Raw genomic sequence first — 13,231 nt, 5'->3', positions numbered from 1 at the left:
CCAGCTTAAACTACCTGAAGCAAAGAGGAGACTCTGTGGACCTGGCAGCCTGGGAATCAAAATAGTGACTCAGGTATGGCTGGATCCAGTGACTGACGATGCCGTTTGGGTTATCTGTGTCCATTTCTCAGCTCGGCTTGGTTTCATTCTCAGGCTGTTTCCAAGTGGTGGTGAGATGGCCACCCGCCATCCCAAGCCAACACTGTCCTCACAGCTTACTCGCACAGGGCAAGAGTATGTTTCTTAGTAACTCTAGTGAGAACCCTGGCGGAGGACCCAGAATGGCTGGGGCTGGGTCATACGCTCAGTCCTGAGCCAGTCACTGTGCCCAGGGAGGAGGGGGTATTCTAATCGGTCGGCCCCAGTCACATTCGCCCTGAGGAAGGGCAAGGAGGGGCTGTGTCCTATCCCCTGTTACGTCCCCCGCCATCACCATCAGGAGAAGGACTGGGCATGATTTCCCTGGCCTGGAGGAGGACTCATTCTCAAAGACAGGAATGCTGGGCAAACAACACGTCCGCTCAGGCCAGCCTCTGCCTTTGCACACGGGCACGCGGCTGTCTGGAGTCAAGGGCACATCTGCGTAGCACCGCGATAATGTGCCTGTTGTCTTTGGGGGGATTATGCCCACTCAGGCCTCTTCGCATCCTCGGGTCTGCTTCATCCAAGCCAGCCTTGTGCCTGCAGCAAGCTGCTAGGAGCGTGCGGAAACCAGCCTCTGGCCACTGCATTGTCCCAGGTCTTTGCCCAAGATCGGCTACAGTAACGGACACCACTCCTCGTGGCTCTTTGGCCTCCGGTCCTGGTATTCTGGTCGCAGGACTCACAAATCTGGCTCCACGTTTGACCCTGTGCCTGTTGAGGCTCGAATCTCCTTTCTGCATCTTGACTCCCCTCTGGGCATGGCTTGATTTTGGTGTCACCTACACTTTCCAGCCTGTGGTTCGGCCAGGGGAGGGGCAAAGTGGCCAGGCTGGACCCGCAAAGAAGGCTCCTGTCCTTCATTTTTCCTGAGCTCCGAGCCCACACTCCGGGTGTGGGACCAGCTGGTTCCCGGCACACCTGGCTATGTGGCAGCCGCTTCCCGCAAACTCAGAGACAACTTATGTCACCTTCTCCTGTTTGATACCACCAGTGTCACACATCAGCCTTTTTCAACATTGTCAGCTGTTCTGTTCTTTTTTTTCTTTTTTTTTTTTTTTAACGCTTTATTTTATTTTGAGAGAGAGAGAGAGAGAGAGAGACAGAGCACGAGCAGGGGAGGGGCAGAGAGAGAGGGAAACACAGAATCCGAAGCAGGCTCCAGGCTCTGAGCCATTAGCACAGAGCCCGACGCGGGACTCGAACCCACAAACACAAGACCATGACCTGAGCCCCAGTCAGACGCTCAACCAGCTGAGCCACCCAGGCACCCCAGCTGTTCTTTTCTTGAAATGAAACCCTCCCCAAGAGTCCAGTCAATCTATGAAGTGGGCCAAGAGCCATGTTGCTCTGGGTTGGGTTGGAGTGCACACTCTATATTCCCACCCCCAATCCTACATCCCTGGCCCCGAAGGGGTACGTGACACCCCAGGGCTCCTTGGAACCCTGTTTGAGAACCTCCTCGTGATTGTGGCCATCCATCCCTTTTAGTGGCATCTGCCTTTGCTCCCCGCGAGCGATAGGCTGCTAGCTGTGGTGTTTTTCTTCCCACCGCCACATTTTTTTCTGTCATTAGCTTGTTTGCACTATGAAAAGGTCAAAAAGGAGATCCTCGTCATCTTCCTTCTCTCGCTCTGGCCAGGCGTCCGTGCGTAACGGTCCCCGGCTACGCAGGGGCTCTCTCCGTTATCCTTGTCCTCCTCAAGCTACATTTGGGAGGCCATTCCATTTACAGTGTTGGTTAAGTTCTCTGTTCCTCACTTTGCCTTCTTCCTGGGGAACCACACCCAAAGTTATGAGGTGCTCATGTCTCATGCATGACCACTGTCTAGAATGAATGAACATTTTGGATACCTGTCCATGAAATGTACCCTTTTTTAACAACGACAAAAAATCCTTGAAATTCATAAAAGTGACCAGACTGCAAAAGTAGTACCAAAAAGATCAGAAACATTCCCAAAGGAGGCCTCCCTCTGACAGGAAGTGGCCCGAGTCTGTTCAATTTTAGAAAAGACTGTGTCGTCCAGGAAGTTGGTCACCAGCAAACTGGCCGTGGGCTGGCCTCGTCCAGGCTTCCGTCTGCTCGGGAGAATCCAGGCCTTGGTTTGGCTGCAGCTGGGGCCTCCCCGGCAGCTGCCACTTATTGACTTAAGTCTGAGTGATTCAGATCTTCCTCGGGGTCGCCCCTGACAACACGTGGTGGGAGGGACAGTGACCTCCTCCTGTCTGGGGCGCCAGCAGGGCCAGGCCCGGCGAAGCCCCCCTCCATTCCTGGTAGGTGTTTTGGGGTCTCTGGCTCCGAGGGGACAGGAAGACGACTTGTATTTCCTGGAGCCAGGGGCTCAGCTCATGCAGGGGTTTTCCCAGAAGCTTGCTGACTCCCAGGGCAGGGTGTGTGTCTGGGCCGGGAGAGTATGGCTTAATGGTTAACCGGAGACTTGCTTTTCCGGGTTTGGGTTGCCCAGGTCCTGCTGCTCCAGGGGTCCTCGCCCAGTGCTGCCTCGACGGTCACTGTCTGTGCCATCCTCCAAGAGACCCAGTGTACAGGGATCGATTTGGGGGTGGTAGACGGAAAGGATGTGTGTTTTGGTGGAAAGCTGAGCAGCAGCGGCTAAGGACCAGGTGGAGAATGGGGCCACGCTAATACAACCGACTAATTGGAACATTTGGTTTGATAAATATTTTTATGGCACATTACACTGTATGTAGCCACCAGGAGAGAGGTGGCAGGATCTGTGTCCCCGAAGTACTCACATTTGGGGTCAACCAAAGCCTAAAACAAGTCCCCAGATAACTGTGTGATAGGGTCAGAAAAACCAAGGGCCACGAGAGGCAAAAATAAACTGCCAAGGCGGTGTTTCTTAGGGTGTGAGAGGACTTTAAGTATATTAAACAGTAATATTCAAGTCTGTCCTATAGATAGGGGAGCGCCTGGTGGCTCAGTTGGCTGAGCGTCCAACTACTGATTTTGGCTCAGGTTATGATCCCAGAGTCGATCGAGCCCCGCAGTGGGGGGCTGAGCCACACTCATTGCAGAGCCTGCTTAAGATTTTCTCTTTCTCTGGGGTGCCTGGGTGGCTCAGTCGGTTGGGCTGAGCATCCAACTTCAGCTCAGGTCATGATCTTATGGTTTGTGAGTTCGAGCCCCGCATTAGGCTCTGTGCTGACAGCTCAGAGGCTGGAGTCTGCTTCAGATTTTGTGTCTCCCTCTCTGCCCCTCCCCCTGCTTGCACTCTGTGTCTCTCTCTCTTTCTCTCTCAAAAATAAACATGGAAAATTCTCTCTCTCCCACTGCCCCCTCCTCCACTTGCTCTCGCTCACTCTGTCTCTAAAATTTAAAAAAATGCAAAAAGTATGTTATACAGATGAGCGTTTAAAACACTTAATGCTTACTATTTTCACGTCTGTTAGAATATAAGTGTTTCCTTCAGTTGCCTTCTGTTTATGGCAAATGATAAGTGTTTCTGTTTATGGTGGAGATACAGAGTTTCCTTTGAAAATAAATTTAAGTGAAAGAGTGAGCTGATTTTAAGGAAAATATTAAGTAAAGAATAGTGCGGGGACCATGTGGAGATGGCAGGTGTCACGGGATGCCTGTGGTTTGGGAACAGCGTGCTAGACGGATTCAGAGACCAGGAAGGGAAAGGGCTCATGAGAGAGTCAGGTGGGGGGAGGGGGAGGAATAGGACCCAGCTGGGATCCAGATAGGGTGGATCCATATCACAGATCCAGAAACGCGTGTGCAAATCCTGGTATAATTTATTTCAGTATCAGTCCTGTGGGGACTGGAGTGTGGGTTTGGATTATATTGGAGAAGACAGTGAATCCCAGGGTGCAGTCTCTGAACTTATTCAGTGGAGAGTGGGAGACATTGAAGGTGCTTGAGGAGGGGAGAGGTTCGTGACTGCCGTTGAAGAGACTCACTTGTAGTGAGTACCAGGACTAGAGGTACCAGTCAGGGCACCCTGACGACCAGTCAGGGACCTAAGGAAAGAGAGCGTGAGAGGCCAAACTAGGGCCATGGCTGAGGACAAGCAGTCTAGCTTCCCAGGCTGTCTTCCGCCAGCTCTGGCCAGCAGCCTGGAGATGCTGGAGAGTGGCGGGCCTGGGGTGGACGAATCAACTCTTGGTCTCTGTGTGGGGAGGCAGTGGGGGCCCGACAAAGGTGCAGGTCAGAGGTCACGCACAGAGGCCCGGAAGGGGGGTTCTGCCCACCTCTCCCAGTTGGTCCCAGTGGCCTCTTCTTGGTGTTTTCTGGCTGAGCGTGGAATGTTCTGGAGGAAATGGGCGGGGACGGCTGAAGGAAGCTCCTCTCCAGGCCAGAGTTCCCAGTTCCTGCGGGAGAAGGAAGCAGGCATTTTCCTGCCCTACAGCTTGGCCCTGGGCAGCCTGGCTGACAGCCCCAGGCGAGGGTTTCGTTCGTCAGCGGCCGGTCTTCTGGGTCCGCTGTCTTATTTAACTCTCCCATTTCTCCCTTCTAGTGCAGGGGAGTTCACCAGGAGTTCAGAGACAAGCTTGGTTTAAAGAACAAGAGTTTTTGTTTTCCCCCTCGAGGACCTATGATGTACCAGGGACTGTGTTTGGAATTTGACCCTGTTACCAGAGTTCAACCTGGACAAGACCTGTTGAGGAAAGTATTATTCCCTGCTTTGTATGAAGGAGGGAACAGAGTGTGGGGAAATACAGCTAATCCCCAGTTCTGTAGCCAGTTAACTGCAGAGCCTGATTCCATACACATGCTGGTGTTGTCTGGGAATGAGACTGTGGACGAGATCTGTAACTTGGGAGAAGGACGTCCCTGTCTGTGCTCCTCTGCCTGTGTGTGGGGCAGCCCCCTGTGGTGTGCTGGGGTGCATCTGTAAAATGTGGGCACGGACAGCTCCCAAAACAGCGTTGCAGTGAGAGTTATGTGAGTTCTGATAATAGATATCAGCTGCTGCTACCATTGTTACATAAAGCCAGGGTTTATGCAATCCCGAACATCAATTTTACTGGAAGACATTTTGGGGACAGTATCACTTAAGGTGAGGGAGAAACACTGTTTTAATTTTAAAATAATTAATAATATGGCCCAGCATGGGAATTTGACATCAGAGATATTTCACCTTTGGGCCCATTGCTTCTGGCCACACTCCCGGTCCCTGGATGCCAGGGGGTTGGGGGTGGGGGATCTGTATTCACTTTCTTCTGTCATTAGCCTCACTTAGGTGAAGGCCTGAGAATCAAGGTGCACTCTGCTGTTTTCAGGGGCTCCTAGGAGGTCCCAGGATCTCACCCGTCCTGAGTTGGTGCCTGGGAGCTGTGGGTCCTGAATGAATGTGATCTTAACTTGCTATCCTCTGAATTACTTCCCAGCTCTCAAGTTCAGAGAGGCCTCTTCCTTTCTGGCCGTTCTACCAGGATGACTCCCTTCCTGGAATCCCTGCCTGATATCCGCCTACTTTTTCTTTTCCACTCTCCACCAGACTCTTCTCTTTGAGGCCCTCCGGGATTGCCGCAGAGAGAAATCCTAACTGCGCCTGCTCTTTGCTCTCACTGTTCTTTGTACGGTTCCAGCATTTATTAGAGTCATTGTCTGATTCACTCAGGATTCATCCTGCTCACGTGCAGTCTGCACGGGGTATTCACAGCGAGCCAAACAGAGGGGGCCCCCTCTCCCCGAGGACCCTGCGGAGATTAACAAAGAAATAGATGCACACACTCAAATTGTGATACATGCGCTGAAGAAAGAGAATCGGGAGCTAGTGTTTGTTGACCTTGCAGCCTTCTGCAATAGGCTGTGTCCCCATGTGGGCCATGTTGTGGGGACGGAGAAGACGTTCATGGAATAAAGGCACGAGCCCTATGCGCTTTCCTTGGTTGTAGTCGGGGATGACATCAAATCATTAATTGGCCCCAAAACATTTGAAGGGTCAGATACGTTTTACAGATTTAATTTTAATCATGGGGGCAGTATCAAAAGATTCTTTCCCATTGATGAAGATTAGGGTATAGTTTTTTTTTCTCTCTCTCTGTAGAAGAAAATTTAAAAAAATTTTTTCCATTGCATTAATAGCATTTGATTTTTTTTTAAAAAAACAGGATGGTATTTATTGGGTTATTTTTAAAAAATATTTGTTTTTAATTTTTATTTTAGTGACAAAGAGAGCAGGGGAGAGGGGCAGTGGGGGAAGAGGGAGAATCTTAAGCAGGCTCCATGCTCAGGGTAGAGCTCAACACAGAACTTGATCCTACAACCCTGGGATCCTGACCTGAGCCGAAATCAAGAGTCAGATGCTCAACCGACTGAGTCACTCCGGGGCCCCTGACTTTTTGTAAACACAGTTTTAAGTTTACAGAAAAAAATTGAGCAAACCGTATGGAGGGTTCACACATATCCCCTTACTGCCCCCGGGTTCCCATTAACGTCTTGCATTGATGACATTTGTGACAATTGATGAGCTGGTATTGAGACATTACTTTTTTTAAAAACAAATGATTGTCAATGTTTATTATACAAGTTATAGCATTATTATTATTTTTTTTAAATTACATCCTAGTTAGCATAAATGCAATAATGATTTCAGGAGTAGATGCCAGTGATTCATCCCTTACCTGTAACACGCAGTGGCTCATCCCAGCAAGTTTCTTCCTTAATGCCCATCACACATTTAACCCATCTTCCCCCCCCCCGCCCCCGCCACAACCCATCCAGCAACCCTCAGTTTATTCTCTATATTTAAGAATCTCTTGTCCCCCTTCTTGTTCTTATATTATTTTCACTTCCCTTCCCCTATGTTCATCTGTTTTGTATCTTAAAGTCCTCATATGAGTGAAGTCATAGGATTTTTGTCTTTCCCTGACTAATTTCGCTTAGCCTAATACACTCCAGTTCCATCCATGTTTTGCAAATGGCAAGATTTCATTCTTTTTGATTGCCAAGTAATACTCCATTGTATATATATACCACATCTTCTTCATCCATTCATCCACCGATGGACATTTGGGCTCTTTCCATACTTTGGCTGTTGTCGATAGCGCTGCTGTAAACATTGGGGTGCATGTGTCCCTTCGAGACAGCACACCTATATCCCTTGGATACATACCTAGTAGTGCAATTGCTGGGTCGGAGGGTAGTTCGATTTTTAGTTTTTTGAGGCACCTCCATACGGTTTTCCAGAGTGGCTGCCCCAGTTTGCATTCCCACCAGCAGTGGAAAAGAGATCCTCTTTCTCTGCATCCTCGCCAACATCTGTTGTTGTCTGAACTGTTAGTGTTAGCCATCCTGACAGGTGTGAGGTGTATCTCATTGTGGTTTGGGTTTGTATTTCCCTGATGATGAGTGATGTTGAGCATTTTTTCATGTGTCTGTTGGCCATCTGGATATCTTCTTTGGAAAAGGAGAATTTACTATTAACTGAAGTCATAGTTTACATTAGGGATCACTCTCGGTGTTGGATCTTAGGTTTTAACAAATGTAAATGACAAATTTGAGTATATCCACCATTACAGTATCCTATAGAATAATAGTTTCACTGCCCTAAAAATTCCCTGTGTTCTACCTGTTCATCGTTTCCTCTCTCCCCCCAGACCTCTGATCTTTTTATGGACTCCATAGTTTTGCCTCTTGCAGAATGTCATGTAGTTGGAATCATACAGCATGTAGGCTTTCAGATTGGCTTCTCTCATTTAGCAGTACACATTTAAGTTTCCCCCATGTCTTTTCATGTTTTAAGCTCATTTTTACTGCTGAATTTTATTCCACTGTATGGACATCCAACAGTTTATCCATTCACCTCTTGAAGGACATCTTGGTTGCTTCCAAGTTTGGGCAGTAATGAATAAAACAGGTATACACATTAGTGTGCTATTTTTTGTGTGGATATAAGTTTTCATTTCTTTGGGCAAATACCAAGGAGTATAGTTGCTGGATCATATGGCAAGAGCATATTTAGTTTTGTAAAATACAGCCTTCCAAAGCAATTGGACAGTTTTGCAGTAAATAAGAGTTCCTGTCACGCTACATGCTTGTCAGCATTTGGTGTTGTCAGTATTCTGGACTGTGGCCATTCCAGTAGGTATGTAGGTATCTCATTGTTATCTTAATCTGGGATTCCTTAAGGACATGATGCTGAGCATCTTTTCTTAAGCTAATATTTGCCATTTGTGTATCTTTGGTGAGGCGTCTGTTCAGGTATTTTGCCCATTTTTTAACTGGGTTGTTTTCTTATTTTAGAAAAAATAGTGATCCCCATTTGGAATCTCACTCATCATCTCTGACTTATCTGAAAGGGTCAAGAAGAAAGATTGTGTGTATGAGTGGGCGTGATTGACCCCAAAACACATATACTTCTGTCTAGTGTTAAGCAGTTGGGATACCCTTGAAATGAAGAGCTTTTGCTTAGAGTCCAAATCCTGGGCTTTGCCACTTACTGACTGTGTGACTTCGGGTAAATCATTTGCTTTTATGAACCTCAGTTTCCTCCCCTGTAAAATGGGCATGTTAAAACCTGCTGTGAAAAATAAAGGAGGTGATTCTTTAAAGTCCTTGGTACCAAGCTTGACAAACAGTAAACCCTCGATAAATGGCGGTTCTTCTACTAGATAATTAACATGCACACCTTTCATTTCTCCCGTGTGACATTTTATGTTTCCCTTGTGTCCTGGTCTTTGAGACCCCAGAGCCCACTAGAATCCCACTTACCTTTACAGCCCAGAGTTGGGAAGTGTGAACATATGGGAGGCACATCATGCCCTACCAGACACCCACTTCCCAGATCTCAGCCCTTCCCTGGCCTCCCCTCACTTGCCTTGTTACACGCCCCAGACTTGTGCCACTCACCTTCTCTTGGAGATTCCTTCTATGGGCCGTGTCCTCTGAGCTGCTGCTCTAAGCCTGGCTACGAGTGTCGACATCCTCGCTGCGCCTCATTCTGACTTCTCTGGGGATGAACCCCAGCTCCATCTTGTTTGAGCGAGTTCCTGCTATGGCAGTAAGGAAAAGTCAAGAGAGGTGGGAAAGTGACCGGGCTGGCAGAGGCCTCCCGGCAGTGGCTCCCGACTGCCTGGCTCCTGGCTCCTTTAGACATGGGCATTGGAGTTGGCTCGTCATAGGGTGTCAACCGATGGGCCCCTACAGCCCTGTCAGGAAAGCAGTATGGCCTTTTCCCTCCTGCTGGTTTCTTTCCCCAGGAGATAGACTTTCTTCTCCCGAGACTTCTGCCCTGCCCAGAAATGATGCTTTTTGGGCATTTCCCACAAAACAGCATGGAAAGCTCAGAAACCATCGACATTCTGAGGTTCTTTGTACAGAGGTCAGACAAGTGGCAGGACTGGGCACAGGCAGAGGGCAAATTCTGTGAAACACTGCTCCTTCCCGCCAGGGAAGCACAGTTCAGTAGTTACCATCATGATGGGGAGGGGAGATAATATTATTCTGTTATGAACTGACCTCCCTCGGTCATTGGAAGAGTTGGATTAATACGTGTGAAATGAATAGAACTCACACAAGGTCGGTGCTAAATGAGGATGTCAGCGGTATCCTCATCGTTGGTTCGGACCCTTTCCCCAGAGCACCCCCGCCCCCCTTTCCCGTCTCCCCCTCTTCCCCCATCTCCCCCACTTTCCCGTCTCCCCCACTTTCCCGTCTCCCCCACTTTCCCGTCTCCCCCCTTTCCCCCATCTCCCCCCTTTCCCCCATCTCCCCCTCCCTTTCCCCTGTCTCTTCCTCCCTTCCCGTCTCCCCCTCCCTTTCCCCATCCCCCCTTTCCCGTCCCCCCACTTTCCCCTGTCTCCCTCCCTTCCCATCTCCCGCCCTTTCCTGTCACCACCTCCTTTCCCATCTCCCCCCCTTTCCCCATCTCCCCCACTTTCCCCCCCATCTCCCCCACTTTCCCCCATCTCCCTCCTTTCCCGTCTCCCCCTCCTTTCCCCTGTCTCTTCCTCCTTTCCTGTCTCCCCCTCCCTTTCCCCATCCCCCCTTTCCCATCCCCCCACTTTCCCCTGTCTCCCCCCCTTCCTGTCTCCCGCCCTTTCCTGTCGCCACCTCCTTTCCAGTCTCCTCCCCTTTCCCCGTCTCCCCCACTTTCCCCCATCTCCCCCTTTCCCATCTCCCCCTCCTTTCCCCGTCTCCCCCTCCTTTCCCCTGTCTCTTCCTCCTTTCCTGTCTCCCCCTCCCTTTCCCCATCCCCCCTTTCCCATCCCCCCACTTTCCCCTGTCTCCCCCCCTTCCTGTCTCCCGCCCTTTCCTGTCGCCACCTCCTTTCCAGTCTCCTCCCCTTTCCCCGTCTCCCCCACTTTCCCCCGTCTCCCCCCTTTCCCATCTCCCCCTCCTTTCCCCAGTGTCCACCCCTTTCCCATCTCCCGCCCTTTCCTGTCTCCCACTCCTTTCCCCCATCTTCTCCCCTTTTCCCCCGTCTCCCCCCTTTCCCGTCTCCCCCTCCTTTCCCGTCTCCCCCCTTCCCTGTCTCCCCCCCTTCCCCGTCTCCCCCCCTTTCCCCTGCCTCCCCCCCTTTCCTGTCTCCCATCCTTTCCAGTCTCCCCCCTTTCCCTTCTTCCACTCCTTTCCCGTCTCCCCGTCCCTTTCCCCATCTGTCCCTTTTCCCCGTCTGCCCCCCCTTTCCCATCTCCCCCTCCCTGCCTCAGACTGCTGCAGGTCTCTCAGGGAGCTTAGGCGCGTGAAGGTGCATTCTGGAAGTGGGCGGTCCTTAACCCAAAGGGACGACCTGTTCAGTTTGGTACTGTGGCACTCATTGATGCCCCCTACCCGCCCGCTCCCAGGTACCGCGAATCGGAGGGCTGCTAATACTGACCATGACCGTGATGATGAAGGTGATGGTGGTGGCGGTCATGGTGGTACAGTGACGGTGATGATGGCCACCATCATGCACTGAGAGTGCACAGAGTTACAGGTCCTGTGCTGGATGTGTGACCCGCACCATTGAAATCAGGCTTTCTCAAACTTGGGCGCTTTGATGTTTTCAGCTGGGTGATTTTATGGGGGGGGGGGGGTGGGAGCTTCTCTACATGCTGCAGGACGTTTAGCAGCATCCTGGTGTGGCCAGTGGCAACCGCCCCCCCCCCCCCCCCCCCCCCGCCATGCCTCCAGAATGCGCCAGATGTCCCTTGGGAGACAAAATCACCCTGATTCACAACCGCTGATCTAATTTATTCTTCTCAACAGCCCCAGGAGGCAGCTCCTCATTTTACAGATGAGGCAGCTGAGGCTGGGAGAAATAAAGGAAGCTGTCCAAGGACGCCCAGCTAATAATTCACAGGGCAGAATGCAAACCCCAGACACCTGATCCAAAGAACAGACTTGTAACCGCTGCCCTTTATTACCCGGCAGAAAAGGCGAGTTCAGCCGCCCCTCGGCAGAACCACCTGGGGTACGTGACCAGGTTGGGGCCTGCGTGGTCAGCCCGGGCACCCATTGCCAAATTCATTTGGAGCTGATAAAAACAGGGAGGCGGCTGCTCCGTTTTCTGACTTGGTTTGAACCCGGAGAGCTGGATGTATTTCCGGGGAGACTGTCTCCACAGGCCCCGGGTCTTTGCCGGTGACAGGAAGTTCCGCCGCTTCTCTCTCCTCCAGGCAGCCCTGTCCCCTGCAGACACCTGTGGGGAGAAGGAAAGACAGCCTGGGCTGAGTTTTCGGCAAATGGGGGGCCTCCAAGGCTCATCGTCTGCTTTCTCCCACCAAGGCTGTGAATCTGGGCTTACGGTTTGAATGCCCAAAATATTCATTTGCAATTTTTCCTTTTTAAAAAAAAAATAATTTATTTTGAAAAAATCTAAAGCGTAAAGCAAAGGTGAAAGTGTTTTACGGCAAATACTTACATGTCCAGCACTTAGATTAATATTTTACTGCACTTCTGTTTCCCTTTTCTGGAACTCAGGTCAGCATCGTCTCTGCCCGGTGGGTCAGTGAGCACACTGTGAATTTTCCATGAGGAGAATACATTAATAGCATAGACAGTGGTAATGAGAAAAAGATGATCTACATTAGCCAGGCTGATGGGGGAGGTTCAGGGCCATGGATGACCCTACTCACTGAAGCAAAACTAGTTAAAACAAGTTACTAAATAGATCAGAATGTTATTTAAAAACACCATCCTTTAGCCACTCTGACTGTTGTGAGGTGGTATCTGAGTGTGGTTTTGATTTGTACTTCCCTGATGAGGAGCGACGTTGAGCATCTTTTTGTGTGCCTGTTGGTAAATATAGATGCTGGCGAGGATGTGGAGAAACGGGAACCCTCTTGCACTGCTGGTGGGAATGCAAACTGGTGCAGCCGCTCTGGAAAACAGTGTGGAGGTTCCTCAAAAAATTAAAAATAGACCTACCCTATGACCCAGCAATAGCACTGCTAGGAATTTACCCAAGGCATACAGGAGTACTGATGCATAGGGGCACTTGTACCCCAATGTTTATAGCAGCACTCTCAACAATAGCCAAATTATGGAAAGAGCCGAAATGTCCATCAACTGATGAATGGAGAAAGAAATTGTGGTTTATATACACAATGGAGTACTACGTGGCAAGGAGAAAGAATGAAATATGGCCCTTTGTAGCAACGTGGATGGAACTGGAGAGTGTGATGCTAAGTGAAATAAGCCACACAGAGAAAGACAGATACCATATGTTTTCACTCTTAGGTGGATCCTGAGAAACTTAACAGAAACCCATGGGGGAGGGGAAGGTAAAAAAAAAAGAGGTTAGATTGGGAGAGAGCCAAAGCATAAGAGACTCTTAAAAACTGAGAACAAACTGAGGGTTGATGGGGGGTGGGAGGGAGGGGAGGGTGGCTGATGGGTATTGAGGAGGGCACCTTATGGGATGAGCACTGGGTGTTGTATGGAAACCAATTTGACAATAAATTTCATATTAAAATAAAAAAAATAAAAAACGCCGTCCTCGGGAGGGCGCCTGGGTGGCTCAGTTGGTTAAGTGCCAACTTCAGCTCAGGTCATGATCTTGCAGTTCGTGGGTTCAGGCCCTGTGTCAGGCTCTGTGCTGACAACTCAGAGCCTGGAGTCTGCTTTGGATTCTGTGTCTCCCTCTCTCTCTGCCTCTTCTCTGCTTGTATTGTCTCTCTCTGTGTCTCTCAAAAA

General features: G+C 50.0%; 1 protein-coding gene and 1 non-coding gene across 4 annotated transcripts in view; one reads left to right on the top strand and one right to left on the bottom strand.

Annotated features, from left to right (window-relative positions):
* Window positions 1-1,326: 1,326 nt before the first annotated feature.
* TRNAP-GGG lies at window positions 1,327-1,410 on the bottom strand. The gene has a single exon. It is a non-coding gene; the product is annotated as a tRNA-Pro (tRNA).
* Window positions 1,411-1,867: 457 nt separating this feature from the next.
* The window catches only part of RPH3AL (rabphilin 3A like (without C2 domains)), a 122,630-nt gene continuing 111,266 nt past the window's right edge, over window positions 1,868-13,231 (top strand). Inside the window, exon 1 of one of the 3 annotated variants that reach the window (XM_043583500.1) lies at window positions 1,868-2,415. The gene's annotated coding sequence lies outside the window, so the exon portion shown is untranslated. The remainder of the gene's footprint in view (window positions 2,416-13,231) is intronic. The other 2 variants (XM_043583498.1, XM_043583501.1) reach the window with 2 other exon arrangements.

This window comes from Prionailurus bengalensis, chromosome E1, assembly GCF_016509475.1.
Source record: "Prionailurus bengalensis isolate Pbe53 chromosome E1, Fcat_Pben_1.1_paternal_pri, whole genome shotgun sequence".
Taxonomy (NCBI): Eukaryota; Metazoa; Chordata; class Mammalia; order Carnivora; family Felidae; genus Prionailurus; species Prionailurus bengalensis.
This window is presented reverse-complemented; position numbering and strand designations above follow the sequence as displayed.